The following is a 26391-nucleotide window of genomic DNA, read 5'->3' as shown; positions in this document are numbered from 1 at the left end:
ATTATTTGGTAAGTATACATAAAACTTTATTTTATCATAAAATGTCATTTCTGAGTTCAGTCCCGTGTCAGCCGGTGAAATTCCATTACAGTACGAATTTCTAGGTATAACAATGCTAATAAAATTAAGTTTCATATATACTTATCAGGTAATTACAGAATCAAAGCCTGCCCTCGTCCCCTCATATGGACGTAAGGGCACAAACAAATTAGGTATACCTGTCAGGTTGTTTTCCCTGTTCCCCGATAATGGGCAGGGGCTGTCACCTAGACAAAAACAGAAGAAGCGAATTTTTAAAAAGTTGCCGCACAAGTTAGAAACGTTAGCTATGTAATTACTTGGTAAGTTTATATGAAACTTAATTTTATTATTCAGGTATTTTTCATAGATCTAGCTATTTCAGTGTCCTATGACCACATTTGTAATTTGTATGAATTGGTATCATAAAGTCTACTGTTCTTGAATGTACAAGATTAGAATTTATAGTTTTACAATCTGCACTTCTTAAAACTTAATTTTTGGTACTCTTAAAATGCAAGTCTATTGGTGACACTGTATTTACATCAACTTGTTTGTGGTCAGTTGTTGTGTGCTACTACATTAAGTAGCTTTAAAGCTATTTTCCTTTTCCATTTTCAGCTCCAGATAATGGGTGTGTGTGCTATGTCCTTCGTACAAACTTCAATACTGCTCAAGGGAAATTACTAAGAACAATCCTATATGGTGTTAGCAGGGTTACTGCAAATAATTTAGAGACATTTGCTTTCATTTTGTTTCTGCTAGTGTTTGCTGTGGCAGCAGCATCTTATGTTTGGATTAAAGGTAAGGGCTTGTTAGTTTTAGTTGAAAGTCATATTTTATATGGCAAAAGTTGGACATTAATACAGTGCTACCCCGCTTTTTTGCACTTCATTTTGTCGCAGATTTGTGGAACACGGTATTCACTTTTCTGCAGGGGAACTTTCATTAATTTGCGGATTTTATAGGATAACAATTCTACAGTCACTGCACACAAATTATTTTTATCATCATAAAAATGTGTACTGTATTTAGTCACAAACACAGTATGAAAAAATACAGTAACTAGTGAATAAAGTGTTGCTATACAAAAAAAAGCGAATTAGTGATAATTTTAAATGTCTTTACCAATATATAAAGAAAAATGGGACAACTTCGGTACTATGAAGAAAATGGCTATGCTTATGCATACAGAACTTAACTCAGTTAGTAGTCAAACATTCTGTAAGACAGATTGATTTAATTGTATTAAACATTTTATAGAATATTTTTCTGTTTACATTAATATTAATATTAAATTAGTAAATCATTGTTTTAAAAATTTTAGGGGGTGTATATACACAAGAGTAACAGTTGTAAAAGGGTACTAATCTAAGATGACTTAGGGTGTTTTAGGATTGTGGTTTGGAGTGTATTTTTATTTGAATGATATTAAATTGTTTTAGTATGATAATTTAAGGTATATTTTTGTCTGAACTAAATTAGGCAGTGAACTTTTAAAATAGACAGTTACAGTGGACCCCTGCCTATTTGCGGTTTCAGCGATTCACGGATTTCTCTGGAACACGTTATTCATGGAAATTCCCCTGTTCGCGGTATTTTTCAGAGAGAAATGTTCACAGATTACTGTATTTTCATATTTTTGTAAGTAAATGCACTTTTTGTAATAAAACTATTAAAAAATTCAGGTATAAGCATTTTCAGAGGTTTTTTTGGTGTTTTGAACTGTCAAAATAGGCAGTCATAAGCATTTTTAGAGGGATTTTAAGTATTTGTGGATTTTAGCTATTCGCAGGGAGTAGTGGTACCCATCCCCTGTGAATACTGGGGGTCAACTGTACAGGGTATTTGGCAGTTTTAAGCATTTTTAGGGGGATTTTGCATTTCCGTGGTGGGTTCTGGAATCTATTCCCACAAAAAAGTGGGGGAGCACTGTATTTTTGGAGTTGCTAATGTAAGAATTTGCCTGTCTCTTGTGTTTTTTTTTTTTTTTTTATTCTAGGTTTTGATAAGTTAATAGCCATTAATAAAATGTTATGGATATATCATTATATTAACCAGTAAATTTAGTGCATTAAATGTTTGCACAAGGTTTCAGCAAATGATAAATGATTACCTAAGCTGATAGCTTATGACATTTTGCATGGTGTAAGGATTTTGTGAATTTTTGTGTGCCATACCAAATAGATAACCATATTGCAATAATATATCTTTAACAATACTTGTACATGCACATGCACAAAGAATTTAATGAAAAGTTTTTATCAGAATTTTAGTGTAGAGGCACCAAAGTGAGGCATAAAATACCCTCTATACAAAGTCAGCAGATAAACACAAATCTCTTCTTCTTTTGACCTTATTAGTCAAATACAAATCTCTTCTTCTTTTGTCTATTTCTCTTCCTTGCATCTTCTTTCCCCAGTCCCACCTCACCCATATCCATCCTCACCACATCCATCCATCTGATTCCCTGCCACCCCATGCTCCTCCTCCCTACTACTGGCATGTTCTTAGCTCTCTTGATTGGTTCCACTTCCTCGTCTGTTACATGTCCATAGTCTCTCATGCATGTTCATAGCACCTCAGATGAGCTTCCCCACCTTATCCTTTACATTACAAATACCACATGTTCTTCTTATATCTTGACTCTCCCTCCTTTCCAGTAGTGATATTCCAGCAAGCCATCTCACCATCCTCATCTCTGTTCTTTCCAACAGTCCCTCCTCTTCCCTCTGCCCCATATAATAGTTTGGACCTGATAACTGTCTTCTAAATCTTCAATTTTAGCATAATTCTTCAATTTTAGCCTAAATGGCATTTTCTTGTCTAAAACAACTCCAGTTACTTCTCTCCATTTTTGCCATACTTCTTTCAGTCTCTGTGTCACTGCTTCTCAGTACCTCCCTCCTCTGTCATTATTGATCCCAAGTAGTTAAACTCATAAAAAATAAACACACATACACACACCCATCCAGTGCATTCATTACTGTATTTAACAGCTTGCAAGGTCCTTCACAAATATCACTGTTGTTAAACTTTTCAGCTTACCAACTACTTCCAATAATTTTAATCTTTAACAGTAATAATCATATTATTAGGGAGGAATCTAACCTACAGTTAAAGTTATCTTACATCTTCATGCTGTTAAGGGCGATCCGCCTTTAGAATAAACAAAAGAATATTGCTTGGCTGATACAGATGGACTGTCTGTAATCACTTGCTTCCCACAGGGTGGTGTTGAAATGTGTATGTTCTTGTGAGAATTATTCATGCCATGACCCTGTGCATGTGGTGTGAAACTTCTGTAATAATTTGGACTACAGTAAACCCCCCAGATTTGCATTCTCACAATTCGCAGACTCCAGATTCACAGAATTTTGTGTGGAACCTATCTATAAAGTATTTGTGGGAAAACTCACCCATTCACAGATTTTTTCGTAGAACAATATTCTGTATTTCCATGTTATTTTTGTGACTAAATACTGTACAGTACTGTACATACGTATTTTTGGATAAAATAATGATTTACAGTACTAATATTCAAATAATAATAAGTTTAATTAATAAGATTAAATAATAAGATTAAATAATAAAAATAATAATTCTCTCTCTCTCTCTCTCTCTCTCCTCTCTCTCTCTCTCTCTCTCTCTCTCTCTCTCTCTCTCTCTCTCTCTCTCTCTTACCAGATGAGAGTATATTTATCATATGTAATATGTATTTGTATTTGTTTTTGTATGATAAGTAAAATGATTTTAATTTTCAAATATTAATATTAACGTAAACATAGCAAAATATCAATTCATTAAAGAAAATATAGTGAATTAGTAAGATTTTAGTTCAGTCCCAGATCTTTTTCTGTATCTGACTTAGGGGGAGAGATGAAGGCGTAACTGTCATCATTAAAAAAAGGGGGTTAGCACCTGATTAAAAAGTCTCTCTCTCTCTCTCTCTCTCTCTCTCTCTCTCCCTCTTTCTCTCTCTCTCTCTCTCTCTCTCTCTCTCTCTCTCTCTCTCTCTCTCTCTCTCATTAGCTGGAAGAGTTAGAAGTACGTAGGTATTTTTAATGGTAAATTGTTTAAGATGACTTTAAAATGATATTAATAATATCATTTCAGTGTCTGATAATAGGATAATAGTTTAGAACTATATTTGATGTAGGATGCTGAGTGGTTGTGGTATGCATCCCCTGTATGAGGTTTACTGCATGTCCAGCTGTTTTTTTCTCTTATAGGAAGTATAATATTTTTTTATCTTCTTACATATATGTCGTGTATCGTCGACTTTTGAGGAGCCAATATTAAGCTAATTTAAGGGGTCACATCCTTACACGAATATAAAATTAACTTACACAATATTCACATATCAGTATCATATGTAAATACAAACATAAGATATGCATCTTTTTCATGGATCTTTTAAAAAGTCATGCTTTACTGCACTTCGAAAAATATTGTATGTATTCTCATATTACTATTTTATTATAAAATACAAACATAGCAATCAGTGTTTGGGTTTGGAAATCAGCTGAGGGCAATTACGAGGCGAGTTTATTTTGCCGTATTTAACTCAGATCAGACAGATTTTCTTGCTTATAGTTAGCATGAATGAATCTGTAGATATTCCATTTACATACATGGGACAAAGTTATTTTTTGTTATACAAAATGTATTAAGTTGAAATATGACTTAAATACATCTCATTGTGAAATAAATTCATTTATTTTTTGGGGGGCCATGTATTTTGTGTAAAAAAATCAACAGATTCCATTCGCTATTTTCACAAACTTTACGTATTTATTTTTTATCAGCATAAAAACAACGGTAAAATGTGTTCTTTCATGCCCAGTAGTTTTGATTAAAATACTTTTCTCTCCAATTTTATTTACAGTCGAGTTTAATGGCATGTCAAAGTTTATGGGAGTTTCATCCATGTTGCCGATGCTTGATAATTTAAAGTCATTAGCAACTTGAACATTGTTTTCTCAGCTTCGGCTACAACTTGCAGCTTAATTTAGCAGTATATTTCCTTGCCAATCTTTTATCATAGCGAATAAGGGTATAATGTAAAAATATATCAGTTCTATTCTACTTAAATGTCCCTTTAACTTAACTATGGTAATTTTTTGCTATCATACAATGGTTGAAATGCAAGCAAAGCAGCTGTTGTTATCTGATTTGGTTGTTCATAGCAAACCAGCTGTTTCTTGTTCGGTTGTTTATGGCTGTTCGCATTTACGCAGCGAGTTTAACATTACCAACAGTACTTTTATCATTCTCTTTTCCTTTTTTAACATATTTAACTAGAAGATGGGATAGACAAAGAGGTGGAGGAAAAAAGGTTAGTCTATTGTAATCTGGTCTCTCAAAAAAGGAACTCGTATAATACACGAGATACATGATAAAATCATTTTTAAAGGTGAAAATTTGGGGTCACACAATACGCGAGATCGCACATTACACGCGTACATACATTATCTCATCTAAAGCAAATAGGGGTAGGTTCTGTATGAATGAGTTTTCTGTGAACAATATAATTAGTTGGACATGTTGATCACATTGGTGTTTCTGTTAGGGGTAATGAGTGTTATTTAATTTTTTCTTCTCGATGTAAGAATGCAAAGAGTGGTCTGATGAGCATGATTAATTTTGTGGGGTACTGGAAGATGCAAGAGACCATTAGATTAGATTACATAGACAATGCTATAGGTCCGGCCATGTGCTGAACTCCAGTAAAACAAAACACTATTGATTAGCAGATCTCATACAGATTTCCCACCTCATCCTCCCCTACAAATGGATGGAACTTTGCTGAACAAGTCTTAAGCTTTAACTATTCTAGGTGTAACCTTTGACTCACATCTAACTTTTCAGAAACATCTAATGAAAGTCAGCAAATGCCACACGAAAGTTAGGTATTGTTCGTAAGGCCTCATATGTATTTATAACAGTGGTAAAATCAGTGCAACCTGTTTTAAGTCATTTGTCCTTCCTTTACTAGAATACTGTTCTCCGGTGTGGATGTCTGCTTCTGCCAAAGATTTATCTCTTTTAGATAGAGTGGTTTGTGGTGGTAGTTTTCTGTTTCCTAATAGTTTTTATGACTTGGACCATCAATGGATGGTCTCTTGTTTGTCACTTTTTCATAAGTTGTATTCCAGCAGAGATCTTTCATATTCACAATTGATCCCCAATCCCTTTTATCTGCCGAGAGCAACCAGATTCGCTGAACAGCCTCCCAGAGGAAGTCATGCAATTGCAACTCAGCAGTTTCAAACAAAGGTGCAATACATTACTACCCTAATGCTGTTCTCCTTGCATTTTAATACATTTTTATCTACTTGTTAATTTATTAGTTTATTTTTTTCTCTCTTAATAAGTTGGGTCTCTACTTTCTCTGTTTCTCTTTACCTCGTCCTACTTCATCCTAATGAACACCATATTCTTGGAAGCTTGAATTTCAAGTCAATGGCCCCTGTGGGCTTGTTCCATATGAATAGGTTTCATCTTCTGAATAATAATAATAATAATAATAATTTTAATAATAATAATAAAGAAATGCTTTTGTGGTCAACAAAAAAGCAAAGTAACAAGGACTGAAGGAATAAAGCTACCAGACGGGAATAGCATGAAACACATAGATGAGACAGAATACAAATACCTGGGAATAATAGGAGGAGAGGATATAAAACACCAAGAGATGAAGGACATGATCAGGAAAGAATATATGCAGAGACTTAAGGTGATACTCGAGTCAAAACTCAATGCTGGAAACATGACGAAAGCCATAAACACATGGGCAGTACCAGTAATCAGATACAGCACAGGAGTAGTGGAGTGGATGAAGGCTAAACTCCACAGCATAGACCTGAAAACTAGAAAACTCATGACAATACACAAAGCACTGCACCTAAGAGCAAATACAGACAGACTATACATAACACGAAAGGAGGGGAGGGAAGAGGTCTACTAGGCATAGAGGACTTCATCAGCATTGAGAGCAGAGCACTGGGCAAAACCTGAAAACTAGTAAAGACGAGTGGCTAGGGAGTGCATGGGAAGAAGGACTGATAAAAGTAGATGAAGACCCAGAAATATACAGAGATAGGAGAATTCAAAACGGAACAGAGGAACGGCACAGTAAACCAATGCACAGACAGTACATGAAACAGACTAAAGAACTGGTCAGTAACAATGCTTGGCAATGGCTACAGAGGGGAGAACTCGAAGGAAACGGAAAGAATGCTAACAGCGGCACAAGATCAGGCCCTAATAACCTGATACAGTCAACCCCCAGTGTTCGCTGGGGATGTGCACCACAACCCCCCCGTCAATAGCTAAACTGGGAATACTTGACACCCCTCTAAAAACACTTATAAATGCCTATTTTGAAAGCTTAAACACCAAAAAACCTCTAAAAATGCTTATATTTGAGTATTTCAATAGTATTACCACAAAAAGTACATCTAGTCATGAAAATATAGTAATTAGTGGATATTTCTCTATGGAAAATACTGCAAATAGGCGAATTTTCTGTGAATGTGTATGTGTTCCACAGAAAAATCCACGAACAGGTGAAGCTGCAAATCCGGAACCGCAAATAGGCGGGGGTCCACAGTAAAGAAGAGTAGGTGGAAATAACATCTCACCCATATGCAGGAAGTGCAGTATGAAAGACGAGACCATAAACCACATAGCTAGCGAATGCCTGGCACTTGCACAGCACCAGTACAAAAAGAGGCATGATTCAGTTGCAAAATCCCTCCGCTGGAGCCTGTGCAAGAAACACCATCTAGCTTACAGTAATGAGTGGTACAAACACCATCCTGAGGGAGTGATAGAAAACAATCGGGCAAAGATCATCTGAGACTATGGCATCAGAACAGATAGGGCGATACGTGCCAATAGACCAGACTTGATGCTGATTGACAAAATCAAGAAGAAAATATTACTCACTGATGTTGCAGTACCATGGAACACCAGAGTAGATGAGAAAGAAAGAGGAAAAATTGATAAGTATCAAGATCTGAAAATAGAAATACAGTGAACCCTCGCTACTTCGCGGTTCGACTATCGCGGATTCACGACTTCGTGGATTTTTTCCATTACGTATGTATATTATAAGAGAAAATATATAGCGGATTTTCCATTTCAAAAATAGTCAGCGATATATGAAGACCCAAATATTCATTAATTCCATTAATAATTATTAATATCTGCTAGGACTGTTGGTTCATTATGACATATAATTCAGTACAAATGAAATTAAACAAAAGATGCTTCACTGCGCCAGCGGATTTTTTCAGAAATATTCATCGAAAAATTAAAATTAAAAAGTACGCCGTATCGGCAGCCATATTGCGGAAAATGGCGATGTTTCATCCATGTTACGTGAGAAAAGAGCGACTGCGAGACCCAGTAGCTTAAGGACTGGAAGCTCATTATATGCCACAGGCACTCAGACAAGGCATGTAATTGGTACATAAGAAGATATCTTATCACTGTTGATGTTTCATCTTAAATCCTGTAAAAATAATTAAAATCCGTTTCATCACGTCAAACGCTCAAGGATACTGTATACTCTCTCATCACCAGCTTGTCAGAGATTTAGTCTCGTCCCAAGCTACTGTAACAGCCTGGTACACCATTTCTCTCTCTCTCTCTCTCTCTCTCTCTCTCTCTCTCTCTCTCTCTCTCTCTCTCTCTCTCTCTCTCTCTCTCTCTCTCTCTCTCTCTCTCTCTCTCTCTCTCTCTCTCTCTCTCTCTCTCTCTCTCTCTCTCTCTCTCTCTCTCTCTCTCTCTCTCTCTCTCTCTCTCTCTCTCTCTCTCTCTCTCTCTCTCTCTCTCTCAATGAAATATGAATTACTGTATCATAAACTTTTTATGTACAGAATTAAAATAATTTCATTGATAAATTCAATTCTTTGTAACTAAAAATTATTTCCTAATTCTTTCGTTAGTAGTGAGCAGCTTCAGTCAGCTGATTCTCAGGCATCAAGCTTATTACAAATATGGATGATCTTTTTATATAATGCAGTGATAGGAGTCAAAATAGTAATACAGTGTTTAAGTGCATAGGAAGTGTTTATAACAGTGTGGGAAAGGCTATAAAGCCTTTAAATATATACCATGTATGCTACAATTATATGCCTCCTAGGGAGGGCAGTACTGCCAGATTTCACTTGTCGCGGGGTTCTGGTCCCCATTATCCGCGATGAGCGAGGATCACTGTAGAAGGATATGGAATATGCCAGTGGAAATTGTATCCATAATCATAGGAATGCTAGGCATGATCCCAAGATTCCTGAAAATGAACCTGGGAAAACTAGATGCTGAAGTAGCTCCAGGACTCATGCAGAAGAGTGTGCTATTAGAAACAGTGCATATAGTGAGAAAAGTGATGGATTCCTAAGGAGGCAGGGTGCACCCTGGAACCCCACACTGTAAATACCACCCAGTCAAATAGGATGACTGAGATAGAAAAAAATAATAATAATAATAAATTTTCAGTATCAGCAATTAAGAAATATAGGGATGCTGTACCTTAGGTATTTGAGTTTGGCCTTTCTCTGGCCCAAAGTCCTCTTCAAACCCATTTAGTGTCACTATACCTGGGGTAATACCTTTTCATCCTCACACTTTAATAGTGATTCAGGTAAATGAGAATTGATAGGTTTTTCATGGAACAACTGAAGTTATTTTGGAATTAAAACTTGGTATCTCATGCCCTCCTCCCAGACCCCTAATTCTAGCTTTGTTGCAAGTTCTTTGGAAGAATGAGTTCTTTTCTATTGTTAGGTCAAAGGTGTGCATGCACTGTCAATGAATACCTTCACTTATGCAAGAGCAGATCTATGGCCTGCATCAATAAGAGCAGAGAAGTCCCCCTGGGAAGAGGCAGCCACTCCCAGGGAAGGAGCTTCTCCAGTAGCGTAAGATAAGTAGCGAGACCTAGAAAAACGAGGAGGGACACTAAGGCAAGCCTTCCCTTGCTCCCTCTTCTCGGAAAGCTAGTTCTCCATTTCATTAAGGGCCTTCTTGGGTGAGGACGAGAGAATCAACTCAAGGAGCCCGGCAGTTTCCAAAGGCTAACTACTCATCATGATAAAAGACGAAGCCAGGGACGAAGGAGTCACAGGAGAGAAGAACTCCAAGAAATTCTGAAGTAAAAACTTCAGAAGGGACACGTAAAGAGTCACTGGAGAATCTTGACCAAAAGCCTCTTCTTCCGACGAAACAGGAGACAAGGGAGCATCCAATGGAGGTGACTTAGCAGTGGATGGTCCATGAAGAAGCTGCAGAATGCGATTTAACCTGCGTTGAAGAGGAGCCAAAGCTGGATCCACACAGGAACAATAGGAGGAGATACAGCAGGAATATCTACATCATTAGATTTAGGAGTTGTCTGACTAACTCATTTCCCACCAGCTTTAGCAGCTGCCTTCCTCTTGCGATCTCTCTTTAATTTATTTAAATGAAAAGTCAAGGCCTTCCATTTACTTTCGTCCCAATCCCTGCACTTGTTGCATGTCAAATCAATGGTACAAACTTGCCCTCTGCAATTTGTGCACAGGGTATCAGAGTCATAAGTTATTTTCGTTAACTGGGTATTCAATACCAGAAACTAGAAGAGCTAGTGTTTGACATACTAACTAGCTAAAAGTCAAAATCAGTAACAAAGTCAAATCTGGAAAAAAGAAGCAATGCTGAAAGGCTACTAAACAAAGAATACTTCACTGGATGGGAAGAAACAACTACTGTCAAAGCAAATTGATCTATCAGCTTAGTTGTTCCTCTATCTTACCCCGAAAGTGGGCAGGGTCTTGTCACCTACACAAAACAAAAGAATTTCTACCGTGAATTTCAAAATTTAAGCTGCCTTTTGAGTAGAAACTCTTAGCTAAGTAATTACTGGGTAAGTTACTTATATAAAAAGGTTGATTAGAAGTACTCCTAACCAGCGCTTCATAAAATGATCCAGAAAATGCTAAAGATATGGTCTCCATTTACAGTTGCTGGCTTGTTTTCAACCTATTTATATCTGATTAGCTGCCATGTGTTTATGACATGTTTTACTGTAGAGTGGATGCACCCAAGGGAAACCTGTACTGTGCAAGGACATGGGAAAGAAACTGGCACCAGCTGCCCTGAGTTGAAATCAGGCTGTGCTAGGCATAAATTCAGTTAAGCACACAAATAATTTTTTGACAAATCAAGTCATTCTAGTTTCATTTAATACAGTTGCAGTTAACATTCAGTTCCATACATATATACTGTATTCTTATATTTACTTTTCTATTAATATAATTTTCCTTCACATCTAAATTTTGATGTATTACTGATCATTATAAGACTCATTTACATAATTTACCAAGTAGTCTTCAGCTGGGTAAAATTTACACCTACTCAACCATAAGTCATATCTGGTCATTAAGCATAGACCCCTGAGGAGGTGTATTTAAGATTACCATTGTTTTTACAAACACTTGGCAAAACTTGATCCCAAGCATTTCAGTATACTTCAATTAAACAGCCAAACTTTTTAACAAACGTTATGGGGGATCATTTATTTCAGCTACTTAAGATAAACTCTGAGTTTGGATCAGGAAAGGCTATATTAGGATTTATCACTATAAATAACTGCCATTTTATACTATTATTCTTTTTTTTTTTTTTTGCCAAGTTCAAGGGGTCCATCCCTCACTGGCAGGTAAGATATGACAATTTAAGTTACACTGTGGAAAGTTATGTTGTGATGCATCCATGTTAAAGTATTTATTGCTTATTTTCATATATTAACTAGGAGATTTTGCTACTTGTAATTATCATCATCAAACGCATGAATCACATACTTTCTTGAAGTTGTCTTGTGTTTTGAAAAAATGTTGCCATTTCTGTTGGTACAAATAACTCCATTTTTAGGTTTCCCCACCTAAAAACTTCACTTTCCCATTGTGGTCCTAATTAATTGGTAGGTTAGGTTTTGGGATAAGAATATGTACAGTAGTGGCTTGTATATTAAGTAAAGCATACAAAAATGAAAATCAAAAGAAAAAATTAGAGACAAACTTACACTTTTACCAAAGTAAATATATATGTAGTCCAAGAGCTGATTAGCAAATTTTTTTTTATGCCAGATTCAGTAAAATAGCCTAGTAAGGAACTGGCAGACTAAAGGGTGTTCCTTTTGCTACTATGAAAATCAGGCACTGCTTTCTAACCTTCCTGTCAAATTCTTACATGAATAAAAGTCTGTGCAGCTTGTTTTCCATACTGTTTTCTCTACAGTTTGTGACCTCTTGCCTTAGGCTATAGTTTGGTTCTCTTTTTAGGTAAGAAAACAATATACAATGTTTTCATTTCCAATTTGTGCATAGTTTTAGACTTCCATTTTTCACTCTTGGACCTGAGAAGCATGGCGCACTTTTTTTAAGCTGATACCAGTTTTAGCTAATATTTCCCTTGAAGCTGATTTAAGCTAATTATATGACTTTTACTAGACACAGAAAACCCAACTTTTGTTTTGAAATTCAGAAGTACTGTACTGTACTGTGGATCAACAACATACAAAAATGAGCAAGAAACAGTGGTAAGCCAGTCTATGGTGCACAGTTGGTAGTACAGAGTTAAGCCAGACTTAACTTTCCAAATAATAAAAGACCATCCTCAAAACACTTTAATATGGTAAGGAATAAGTATAAAATAAGTTCCCCTAAGGGAGGTCGTTGGGAGAACCAAAGTTTCTCTAGCCAGTTGAGACTGTCCTAGATTAAGCTAGGTTAGGGTTGTTTTAGTTGGGATGTAAGGCTATCCTTGCAATCACCACTGCCATTAGTTGTGGGACTGCCTAATGGCCTAACGAGAAGCAAAAAACAGGGTATAGGCAGTCCCAGGGTTACAACGGGTCCGGCTTACGACATTCTGAGGTTACAACACTTTTCAGATATATTCATCAGAAATTATTACCAGGTTTATGACGCATGTTCCAGGGCTACGATGCTTACGACACCAATCCGAGGGAAGAAATATGGCTCCAAAGCAGCAAAATAATAAAAATTTTGAAGTTTTTTGATGAAAAACTCAATAAAAATGCAGTTTACATCGCTTTCAATGCACTCAAAGCATTAAAAATAAGGTTTTCTTATGATTTTTGACGATTTTCGACAATTTTTTGCCTTACGACATAGCATAAGAACGGAACCCCCATCGTAAACTGGGGACTGCCTGTATTAGTTTATATGAAATCTAATAAAATATGGAAAACAGCATGATGAATATCTATTTTAATCAATTTTAAGATTTTCATTTATATGATAATCACCATAAATGCTTACCAACGCAGTCTGCTTTTGGTTTGTTTTTTAATGTTCCTTACTGAAGAATGTCATCCACTGCCATATTTTGAGTTGCTCTTTTTCTTCAGCATTGGGCCATGACATCAGAGGATATCCAAGACCATGCTGGCTATTTCTCTTAATGACCAATCAGCATTGGATTTCTAGTTTTCACTAGCCACTCTAGGTTTCAGCTGCATTCATGATTTCACCACCTTGGTCTCTGTGAAGTAGCAGTTCTCTAGTGCATTCTCATTAACTTTCTCAAAATGTTATAATACTTGTCCTGACTGTTAAAAATAGTGCATGTTGATGAAAAACTTTATACTGTATTTGGATGTAAGCAAGTTCTATAAAAACTTAGGGAGGCAAGTGATTTTAAATATGAAACAGGCTCGACTTTCCTGTTAGTTTGGAAGTGATTTTCATGAGTTTAAGTAGAATACAATTTGGCATTTTTGGATGCTAATTTTCTGACACCGATGATTACTTGAAGTAATTTTAAATCTGAAATATGATTTTAATGGTAGTTTTCTTATGTGATTTTGATAAACCATGGTCTTAGGGTTAGGGTAAGAAGGGGAAGGAAGGGAGGGTCGGCTAAAAAGGACTACTGTACTGTAGAAATAACCCATGTATGTGAGCAAGCAAGTATTGTACCGTTTCTTTACAATTCATTTCACCCTCAGTCATGTTCAATTGGGGATTACCTCCTAGTCAGCTCCTTAAGTTAAGTAGGTTGGTCTGAGTAGGCAAAGGTCAAGGTCAGGTAAGGCCCAGAATCCCGGTTAGAATAGGTTAAGGCAGATTAGTTTTGAATACATTCCTGTATAGGCTATAACTACATTTAATTTTTGTATTCCTTAACTTAAAAAACCTTGGTTTCCAAAGTGGTCCCCATCATTGCTAGACCTAGGGGGTGGGGTTTGTAATGGGTTGTCCACCTATTTCTGACATACTGTACATTAAATATGTCTACATTACATGAAAATCTATTAGGAAAACTGAATTTCACAAATGTATTCTATCTCACACTTAAGTTTACGTTGGGGAGGCGCCCTCTGGGGGAAAAACGAGAGGGAGCCATTCGCCAACAGGAGGGAGTTAAATGCATTTCGCCGTGTTTAGTACTGGCATCGGGGGGGATGGAATGTCTCTTCGCCATGTTTAGTACTGGTCAGGGGGTACTCATACATTAACAAGTTATTGTACTTGCCGGACGGGATATGAACCGTTCCAAACAGACATACCCGTGCTCTGTCTTGTGGAGATCGCGTATGGAAACCCCTTGTTGGATGGACTTCAGGGGTTAATTACAGATTAATTACATTCATGCGACAAAAATTGAAAATAAATCCATAATTAGCAACCAAAAAACTGTAGAAAAAGTCAAGTTAGAAGGAAATTGCTGCCCCGGAGATACTACTTAGATCTACCACAAATTTCATCATCATGGGTACCATTGCGATCAACGGGAACAGGGTCTCATTCCTTGGGCCTGCCAGTTGCAATCAAGAAATCAGCAGTGTGTATGGACCTCTTCATATTTTTAACCTAGCCTAGCTAGAGAAAAAGCCTACTCAATTCATTACATTGCCATGAGCTAAGCGCTGGGGTTCAGCCGCACAGTTGGCAGCAGACAGGATAAGCTTGGGTACTCGAACAATTGTCATATCAGTTCCCTACAATGGCTTGGTGAAATAATCCACTCTCTCTAGCAGGGGCACCATTTAGGGGGGGCTGGGGGAGCAACTGCCCCTCCCAGACCCAAGTTGCCCCCCCAAGCCTCAACTTGCCCCCCTCACCCCACCAAGCCCCAAGAAGTAACGGCAGCTGGTTTTCCATTATTCCTACAGAAATTCAAATGTCATCACATTAAGTTATATCTTTCTATTATCTATCTATTTTATGTGCTTCAAAAAGCACTTAAAATAGCTCAAAATCAAAAAACCAGCAGGTGATTAGGCTCGCTTCGCTCACCAAACCGCCTTCGCCCCCCACCATCAAAATCTGAAATGACGCCCCTGCTCTCTAGCCCAAATATAGTTTAGCCCTTAACAATAGCCTAGGCCTACATACCATAGGCCTAGCCGACGGTCACATAAAGGCTACCTCGCTTTTGCGCTGACTTACGGTAGGTGGGCAAGTACTGGTCGAAGTAGAGTTCCACAGAGACTAGTTGAGTATTGGAAAGAAACACTTTGCCCAATTCTTCTTGTTACCTTCTACTTTAACAAGTAAACTAAAGCTGCCATCGTCTTTTGCAAAAACTGTAAACGGTGACTTGAGTTGCAGTAGTAGTAGTAGTCAATTTTAATTCCGGTTCCCAGAGTTACGTTACAACAGAAGTGGAAATAGTAGTTATTTGGTGCTACGTCTATGTAGCAGCACCCCGAATTTAAAAGTCGCTTATCTTTGTTTCAATGCATTACAGCACTTTACTACTATAAGTAAATTATTTCTAGTACTGTTGCCACCACCTAATTTCCTCTTCAAGTTTTATCAAATTTATAGGTTAAGTAAAAGTGGTAAAGCTCATCCCACAATATTGCAAAAATTTTCTTTTGCAAATTAGGACATTATTGTGTTTTCTTGGTTCATCGTTTCCACCAGCCCGTTGACTACACAGTCCACAGTAATTGTACGAATGGAGAACAGCAAAGTACATTATATTTGGCTTTTGTAGTGTAGAATTTCTGTTTCTGTTTCATGGACTGCTGCAACTCTATCACAATCTACCTAAGTAAACTGCATAACACAGAGATATCGCACCTCGGCATACGATTACCCTCGCATTGTTTGAGTTACACTGGCTGCCTATCGATGTTGTTAGGACAGTGTTTAAATTATGCGTTATGACCAGTGCTGCTCTTTTTCCGTTTCAAAATTTCCCCCGTTTTCTTCACAAGGTAAACAATGGTACTAAATGGTATGTATATTCGGAGTGACGACAAATGAAAAATACAAGGTTTTAAGTTTTTTTTTTATTTCTTGTAGACTAATCTTTGTAGCTTAGTGCGAATGAGAATCATTAATTGTATTGGTTTCTTTGTGGTTCAGTAATTTTATCATATTCATATGAAACAATAAAAAAGTAATGGTAAATTTATGACTTCAGTTTCATTATCGTCGTGCATGTTCTTGGGAATCATTCTACAGCCAGTGCTGTTCTTTTGTCGTTTCAAAAATCCCGCAGTTTTCTTCCTGAGGTAGGCTAAACAAGGCCGGTACTAAAGACTCATATTCAGAGGAAATGATAAATAATGGCAATTATGGCTTCAGTTTCACCATCGTCAGAAGAATTTTACATTCGCACGTGTTCTTTGGAATCATTTCACCGCAGGATAAATTATCTTGTCATTCAAGTCATGACTGATATTGGTTCTATTTTAAAAAAGTGGATGCATGACAATGTAAATAATTTTGGTAGAACTAAGTTACAGGTACACGGCGGGTATTTAGCGAGAAATGGCAGTTTCTTACAGTATTTGGAGGCTTATTAACAATTTAACGTTAGTTTTTGGCGGTCGGCTGTAATTAACTTACAATTTACTTTTGAACTCTACCCTACGGTAAGGGGGACCCCGATGGGAATCCGGGGTTTCCATATTTGATCTTCACGAGACAGAGCACCGGTACGTCTGTTTCGAACGGTTCATATCCCGTCTGGCAAGTGCAATAACTTGTTAACGTATGGGTAAACCCGCCCCCTAACCCCGGGCCAGTACTAAACACGGCGAAGGGACATTCCATTCGACCGACAACAAACAAATGCACCGCCAGTGTCATAAGCCCTAAGAGTGTTGAAAAAAAACCAGTTTCCAAGGTACTGCACTTGCCGGACGGGATATGAACCGTTCGAAACAGACGTAGCCGTGCTCTGTCTTGTGAAGATCGCGTAAGGAAACCCCTTGTTGGATGGACTTCAGGAGACAATTACAGGTTAATTACAACCGACCGCCAAAAATAACGTTGAATTGTAAATAAGCAACCAAAGTACTATAAGAAACTGCCATTTCTCGCTAAATACCAGCGGTGTATCTATTACTTAGAAATACAATAATTTTTCATACATACCGTAGTTTATACTGGTTTATTAACACACAATATGGTACGAAATTTTATTTAAAGAAGTTTGTTCTACATTGCATGTAGAATGTAGGCCTGTAAAGTCCCCGCTCAAAGGGTTCTCTATGATGGACACCCCGTTTTCTACGGTGCCTTCACAGCCGACCTGAGGTCGCACGTACACAATCTTATCATTATTGTGATTTGTATATTTATTATCGGTCCATTTGCCCTTATGCCACGTATATGTGTCAGAGTATTTTTGTGTCCAACCAGCTATTGTTAATCATCATGTTTTCTATATGTACCTGTCCTGTTTTATGTAGAGAAATAGTTGACCTCAGATCACTTGTAAATTTTTGTACTCGCGGTCTCTGCGTATACGCAGACGTCCGCACGCCGCTTTATAAGCGGGTTGCTTCATCAATAAGCTTACGGGCTGCTCTATGAGCAAGAGCCCGTGCTGGCATAAGGCCAGCTTAATCAAAAAAAAAATCAATAAGGGCAGCTAAATCTAAAACAACAACATCAATAATGTTACGGGCCGCTCTAGGAGCAAGAGCCCGTGCTGGCACAAGGCCAGCTAAATCTAAAACAACAATCAATAATGTTTACGGGCTGCTCTAGGAGCAAGAACCCCTGCTGGCACAAGGCCAGCTAAATCTAAAACAACAACATCGATAATGTATACCTAGGAGGAAATATCAACAAACAACTCTCTCCACGTAAAGAAATAGAAATACTCAAGCAAAAAATCAAATGCAGGCACAATGCCATGAGAAGAATCATCTCTCTAAAATAAGGAGCAGTATAGCCTACCATACCCTCAGAACTTTCTACATACAGACAATAGGGTCAACTGTTGAGTACGCAGCACCTGTCCTTACTCGCCTCACAAACACAGAACAAAAAAGCTTCGAGGTAATCCAGAACAATGCCCTAAGACTCATCACAGGTGCACCCATGTGGATTAACTTGTTTGTCTTGAGAAACAAGACAAATTTACAATCTCTAACCCACAGAATAGATCAGAGAAACATATCCATACTAAAAACCTTGAAAGGTAATAGGAACTGCCCACTCAAGAGAGAAGTCAAGAAAAACATCGAGCTTCACGAGGAACTAGACAACCATCCCCCCATGAGACATATGCTGGCGACCTCCTAGCAGCTTTAAGAAGAGTAGAAATGCAAAATCACGCTGCCGCAATTAAGGAAGACACGCCAGTCACAGAGTAACAAAGAACAAGCACCCTGGGAGCCTGAACTATTTCAAATAAACTTTACGATCCTCCCTGCAAGCAAAGGAGCATGCACTGCTCAACAGCTAGGGCTAGCAGCCCTAGAGGCAATCAGGAAAACTGCAGCCACAAATGAATATTTTACAGATGGATCAGTAGATCTCAGCATCCCGGCAGCAGCAGCAGGGGTCTACTCAACAACCCTCAAAGGATGCTGGAGGCTCTCTGACAATGCCTCCACTCTACAGACTAAACTAATTGCCATTGCAAAAGCTCTGGAAGACTCTCAGCATAGGCAGGGAAACACAACAATTCATACTGACTCAAAAGGAGCAATACAGGCTATAACAAAAGAAAAAGCAAAAGAAAACATCAGACTTCTATCAAACATATGGGCTATCGCAAGCCTCCATCAAAACAGAAACAGGCAAATAACACTAAACTAGATTCCGAGCCATGTGGGAATCCAAGGAAAAGAAGAAGCAGATTCTTTAGCAAAAAGTGGGTTGCTACACAGCAACATTAGTATCAAAATCACCCCCTCGCTCACACAACTGAAAAACAAGGCAGTAGCACACTGCCAACTGCAGGAAGAAAGCAAAGTTAGAAGAGCTGTTTTCGGTGGCTCAAAAACCGCCAAATGGTACATGGACGCTGTAAACCTAAAACCACACAGTATAACCAAAGACATGTCACGGGCCTTAGCAGTCATAATCCATCGGCTAAGGTTAGAATACCAATGCACATGGCAAAGAATAGTAGACAACCCCCAACCATGCAAGCACTGTGAAACAATCCCAGAAGAGCCCCTGGAACACTACCTTCTTGACTGTACAGAAACAGAACAGTTAAGAACAAGATATGAATGAAATGAAAGAACAGCTACCCAAATAACAAAGCACATACTGGCAAACATTCATGAATTTGCAGGCTTCCTATGCTCCTACCCACCACCACAGTAACTCTAAAGAATCCTTACCTTTAACCACCCGCTCTCCTTCCCAATTCTTAAAACAGATACAACAGACCCGACCCCTACTTTAAACCAGACAACAAATCAAAAACCATTCCATCTCATCTCTAACTACTGACTCTTTAGAAATCACTCTCTCCCCCCTATCAAAATCACCTTTTATCCACCGCAATCAACACCCAACAAATGCACAAAACACATACACACACAAGAATTAGGACCAGACAAGGAACATGGCTTTAGATCATCACGAGCTAGCATACTGGCTACCTGTGCCTACTACTCAAATTCTTCTTTTTTCCCATTTGTTGGCCTCTCATATTAGCCAACACTCACTGCTATCATACTTTTGTCCTCATCTGATGGATACCTTAGGGTTTAAAGAGATTGCAACCTTGCCTGTTAAATCTTTTCACTTCAAAATCACCCCCACCAAAATCACTTTCATGCATCATAATAAAGTTTTCATCTAACCTACCCATCTCATAGACTCATCAACATAGAGTTACGGGCTGCTCTAGGAGCAAGAGCCCGTGCTGGCACAAGGCAAGCTGAATCTGAAACAACAACATCAATAAACCAGCAGTACTTGTCTTCCTGCTCTTTATTTCACACCTCTCTCACAGGCCTACCATGAGCCATTTGATGACTTGTGGCTGGTTATATAATTTATATATATATATATATATATATATATATATATATATATATATATATATATATATATATATATATATATATATATATATATATATAAAATATATATATATATATATATATATATATATATATATATATATATATATATATACGAGGGTAAGTCAAAAGTTCCAGGAAAAATGTTGAATGATGTATTTACACAGGAATGAAACAACCCAAATACTTGGTAAACAATTATCTGTGATGTAGTGATCCACATAGACTTGATACCTCAGTCATCCTCTTGCTACCGTGGTGTTAACATCTGCTTCAGAAAAGTAACTTCTTGAACCCATGGAAAATAAAAATTTTGAGATGAGAGCTAACATCAAGTTCCTGACCAAGCTTGATTGGAAACCAGGAAAATTATTGAAGCTTTGCAACAAGTTTATGGAGATTCTTCTCCATCTAAATCAGTTGTTTATGATTGATAAAGCGATTTAAGGATGGTCGGGAGGACCTCAAAGACAACCCAAGAGAGGGAAGACCATCGACTGCAAAAATGAAAGAATTGTGGCTTTGGTGCAGAATCTAGTGGATGAAGATCGTCGGATTACTATCGATATGATAGCTAATGAAACTGGGATCTCCCATGGTTCCGCATTTTCAATTTTAAATGAAAATCTTGGTTTGAGTAAACTTTCAGCACGTTGGGTCCCAAAAGCGTTGCGCGAAGACCAACTGCATCAAAGAGCTGAACTTTCTCTTGCAGTTTTAACGAAGATTGAATCAAATGAATCAGAGTTTTTTGACCGGATTGTTACTGGAGATGAAACTTGGATCCATCAATATGACCCAGAAAGTAAAATTCAATCAAAGCAATGGTTACCAAGAGGTTCAGCTGCACCAGTGAAGTTCAAAGTGGCGAGATCTGCCCAGAAGGTTATGGCAACAGTGTTTTGGGACTCCAAAGGAGTGATTTTGATTGATTTCCTTGAAGGACAAAAAAACAATCACCGGGAACTACTACAAAGGTGTTTTGCAAAAACTGAAGACTGCATTGGCTAAAAAACGTCGAGGAAAGTTGCACCGCAGAATTTTGTTCCATCATGATAACGCTCCAGCACATTCATCAAGGGTTGCAAGAGAAGTCCTACGGAAATTTAGATGGGAAACTCTTTCACATCCTCCTTATAGTCCTGATCTTGCTCCTTCAGATTTTTTCCTGTTCCCAAAACTCAAGGAACACTTAAGAGGTTTGAATCTTTGGATGCTGCTAAACATGCAGTTTCAACATGGTTTAATAGAAAGGCCCCAAATTTCTACAAAGAAGGGTTGCAGAGGTGGAAACAGCGCCTTGAAAAGTGTATAGAGTTAGATGGTAGATATGTAGAAAAATGATGTTTGAATTTCCTTAAATAAAGAGTATATTGAATTTTTCCTGAACTTTTGACTTACCCTCGTATATATATATATATATATATATATATATATATATATATATATATATATATATATATATATATATATATATATATATATATATATATAACCAGTCATCAAATGGCTCATGGTAGGCCTGTGAGAGAGGTGTGAAATAACGGCATCAAGTACATGAAATGAGGTATGATAAGCTCTGTATAGTTTATTTACCACATAAGTTACAAAGGGAAGGAGGAAGGGGGTATGGGTTTGAAACCTACCCTGTTGTCTAATTTGGGTTAAATAATAGCCACCTGCCAAATTTTGTCTAGATTGGTCAAGCTGTTATCACATAAATTACAAAGGAAAGGGGGAAAGGGAAGACGAAGGGGTATGGGTTTGAAACGATCCTATTTTCTAAGTTGGGTTAAATGATGGCCACTTTCCAAATTTTGTCTAGATCGGTCAAGCAGTTCGAATTTCTATCGCACACAAAGCTACAAGTATACAAACATACACATATAAACATTCACTTATATAATATATATATATATATATATATATATATATATATATATATATATATATATATATATATATATATATATATATGTACACACATATATATGTATGTATATATATATAGTATATATATACTCGTATAAGTGAATGTTTATATGTGTGCATGCTTGTATACTTTGGTTTGGGGACCTGACCTCGATCCTGAGGAAGATGGCGAAGAAGAAGTAAAAAAAGAGATCGCGAAGGTGTCGTCGTCTTCATCTTTGTCTTTGTCATCGTCGTCTTCGTCTTCGTCTGCTGCCTCTTCTTCCTCTTCTCCTTCTGAGCCTCACCAGCCAAAGAAGAAGCCTGCCTTTCTCCCCCCTAAGAAGTCTTGCTCTGAGACCTCTAAGGGACTGCCTCCTTCCACCGGGAAGGCAGTGGGATCTCTCGCTGGGCTCTTCCTGATCCACAGATCAGGGAACCACTGTGCTGACCCCTGGGTCAGTCACATCGGGAGCCAAGGGTGTGCAGACCACAGTCCGCACTCCCCCTGCTGTGCCAAAGAAACCTGCTTCTAAGGCCAGCAGGTCCACGTCGGACACTCGCTCGCGAGTCGCTCCAAGCACCCGGTTTCCCAGGAGCCCTGAGTACCCCAGTCTGGTACGGGAGAAACTTCTCCCCATACAGACTCGGGCGTGGGGCGAGAGAAAGAGTCCAGGCATACAGGTGCCCCGACTCTTCCTGCTGGTACTTCTGTGAGTACCAAGCCAGGTTCCCGGGAAGGTGCACCGGTCCCTCGAGTCCAGACACCTGGAGAAGCAGAGAAGAGGTCCCCTGCTCAGTCTTCCCGAGAGGTTTCGGCCTCGAAGAAGACTGGGGCACATCTGGAGGACAGCACAAGTTCGCGCCAGCCAGCCATGCGCTGGACTCCTCCCAGTCCCCAGCCATGTCTGCACAGCCAGCCTGGCTCAGGGGAGGGGAGCGCATGGCTCGACTTGGGCGAGCCACCCTGCTCTCCTTGGGAGACTGCTTCGCCCAGGTGAAAGCGCTCTCCTTGACCCGGGCTGCCGTCACCACAGGTTGGTGACTGCTTCCGGCCCGCTGCACCTGTTGGTTCTGCCAATAAGGCCAGTGGGAGCGCCCGATCCTCCTCGCCTGTCCCCTCTCCTCCTGGACTCCTTCCAGGGGGCACAAGTCGGACAGGAAGAACCCTGGCGAGTTGTCTCCCCAGAGTTCTACCTCAGGGGTGTACATGTCTGGCTCGGTCCTCGGTTCAGTCAGGCCTTACTCCCGCGTGGTGCAGGAAGGATCACAGGGGTCTGCCGAGGTTCTCCCTCCTGCAGGGAGAGTAGATCGGGAGGACTGCACCCTGGAAGGACTCGAGGGTCCTCTTCCCCAGGATACGGACACCCCCGAGATACAGTGGACATTTGCTGAGGTTTTTGCGCTGATTCGTCAGCACAGCAACCTCGGAGAATGGACCACGGCATCGTCTGTGGATCGTCCGTCATGCCTCAAATCCTACTGGGGACCCAAAAAGGAACCCAAGGCTTCGGTGGGGCTGCCGTGGTCCACGCTTGCCGAGTGGGTCCTCGATCAAGTGAATGGTCTTGTATCTGGGCAAGATAATTCTCTCCGATCAAGCCGCTCGGACAAGCTTCTTCCCCTCCTCTGCCTCACCAGAAATGCTTCTAAGCTCCGTCGGAGAGGGTATTGCCGCCTAAACAGGTTGACCCGGATCTGGTTCATCTAGATCTGGGTCTTACGTTGCAACAACTTACTGCAGAGTATCTCCCTCTCTCAGCAAGAGGCCGCAACCCTGGAAGCCACTGCCATGGTAGCCTTCCAGGCAGTCTCCTGGCTGGATCTGTGGTCTTTCACAGTATCCAAGGTGGTTGCTTCCTCGGGCGCTATCGTACCTGGGGAGGACTCCGCCTTCGGGAGACTGTGCCAGTCTGGAGGTAGGGCCATCTCCTACCTCGCTCACCAGACGGCAAACCTGTGGGCTAACCTGGTCCTGAAGCAAAGGGACGCCGTTCCCTCTTGCTTCTCCAGGTCTGTGGGGCCTGAGTCAGCAATGACCCTGAGGAATGGACCGTTACTGGGCTCCGCCTCTCTCTTCCCTAGAGAGTTGGTGGATGCTGCGTTGGACAAGCGCCGGGCCGATGACAGCGAAAGGCTTGTCCACCAGGCAATGGCAAAGACCTCCGAGTCTTCGTGTTCCACTGTGGCCAGGCCCTCGGGTCAGGCTAGCACTTCCTCGGCCCCTAAGAAGTCCCAGTCTTTGAAGGGGTCTCGTGGAAACACCCAGCATTCTTCTTCCTCTAGAAAGGGTGGGTCTTCCTGCCCTTTTCAGCCCACTTTCCAACCCGGAAAAGGGGGCAAGGGGAAGAAGGGGAAATGCTAGGGGCAGCGTTCCCCCGCCAAAAGCTGCCGAAGGTGGGGGGGTGCCTGTCGAGCCATTGGGCAACATGGCAGTGACACAGAGCCGAGCCCTGGATAGTGGATGTCCTTCGGGAGGGATATCTACTACCCTTCGAGTCTCGGCCTCCCCTCACCTGCTCTCTGGTCCATCTCTGCACGTACGTCCAAGGAACTCTGAAGGACTCCGCACTACACCAAGAAGTGCAAGCCATGCTGAGCAAGGGTGCTGTGGAAGTCGTGCCGGACCAGTCTCCAGGCTTTTACAGCCATGTCTTTCTCGTAGAGAAAGCCACAGGGGGATGGAGACCAGTCATAGACCTTTCTCGCCTGAACTGATTCATTTGCCAGACTCGATTCACGATGGAAACAGCATGATCCGTGCTTGCTTCCATCAGGGAGAACGACTTCACGCTTACAGTGGACTTAAAGGATGCATATTTCCAAATACCCATTCATCCGTCCTCTCGCAAGTACCTCCGCTTTATCCTCAGGGAGACAGCCTTCCAATTCAGGGCACTCTGCTTCAAGCTCTTGACCGCTCCCCAGGTGTTCACGAGAGTCTTCTCTCTCGTGTCAGCTTGGGCCCACTCACAGGGGATACATCTATTGAGGTATCTTGACGACTGGCTCGTCCTGGCGAGCTCCCGCTCGCAGTTGCTGCAGGACAGGGATCGACTCCTCAAGTTTTGCCGCGATCTTGGGATCTTGGTGAACCTCGAGAAGTCAGATCTCACTCCCAAGCATAGGATAAAGTACCTGGGCATGCTGATAGACATGGTAGCAGTGAAAGTCTTTCCCTCGGACTCTCGTATCAGCAGGTTTAGCCAGGTAGCAGTGCTGTTCCTGTCACGACAGGAGCAGCCAGCCCGGCAATGGCAAGTCGTCATTGGTCACCTGTCGTCGCTGGAGAAGCTGGTACCTCATGAGCGTCTTCACCTGCGGTCTCTACAGTGGAAGCTAAAGGAGTATTGGTCCCAGTCCCAAGACCCCCAGTCCTTTCTCATCCCTCTTTCTGAGGAGGTGAGAGAGGACCTTCGCTGGTGGATGGAAGGCAGGAACCTCTTGATAGGAGTATCCCTGCATACTCCCCCTTTGACATGCTGCTGTTCTCAGACGCATCGACCGAGGGATGGGGCGCACACCTGGAGGAGTTGCTGACTTCGGGAGTGTGGCACCGAGATGACAAGCACCTTCACATCAACATCCTGGAACTCAAGGCAGCCTTCCTGGCTCTCCAAGACTTCCGGAATCGAGTGACAGGACACTCCATGGTACTGATGAACGACAATACCGCAGTAGTGGTATACATCAACAAGCAGGGGGGTCTTGTATCCCTCCCGCTTCATCAGTTGACAATGCAGGTGCACAAGTGGGCCCTGGCTCACTCAGTAGAGCTGTCAGCCATGTACTTTCCAGGCAAGAGGAATGTCGTGGCAGACAAGCTCGGCCACCAGAATCAGGTGATTGGGACCGAATGGTCCCTTCACTTGGAAGTGATGGAAAGGCTATTTGACCCATGGGGACATCCAGTCATCAACCTGTTCACCACCCGGCACAATAGAAAACTTCAGGTCTTCTGCTCGGTCATGCCAGACCCATGGGCCGCTGCAGAGGACGCGTTCCAGCACCTGTGGGACAACCTCGACGTTTATGCCTTTCCTCCGTTCTGTCTGATTCGCCGAGTGATCAACCAAGCGATGATCACTCCGAATCTCAGAAGGATTCTGGTGGAACCCAAATGGCCGCAGGCCGTTTGGTATCCTGACCTGCTA

The sequence above is a fragment of the Macrobrachium rosenbergii genome, chromosome 48 (assembly GCF_040412425.1).
Source record: "Macrobrachium rosenbergii isolate ZJJX-2024 chromosome 48, ASM4041242v1, whole genome shotgun sequence".
Classification (NCBI taxonomy): domain Eukaryota; kingdom Metazoa; phylum Arthropoda; class Malacostraca; order Decapoda; family Palaemonidae; genus Macrobrachium; species Macrobrachium rosenbergii.
The sequence above is the reverse complement of the archived record's forward strand: the minus strand, read 5'-3'. Positions refer to the sequence as shown.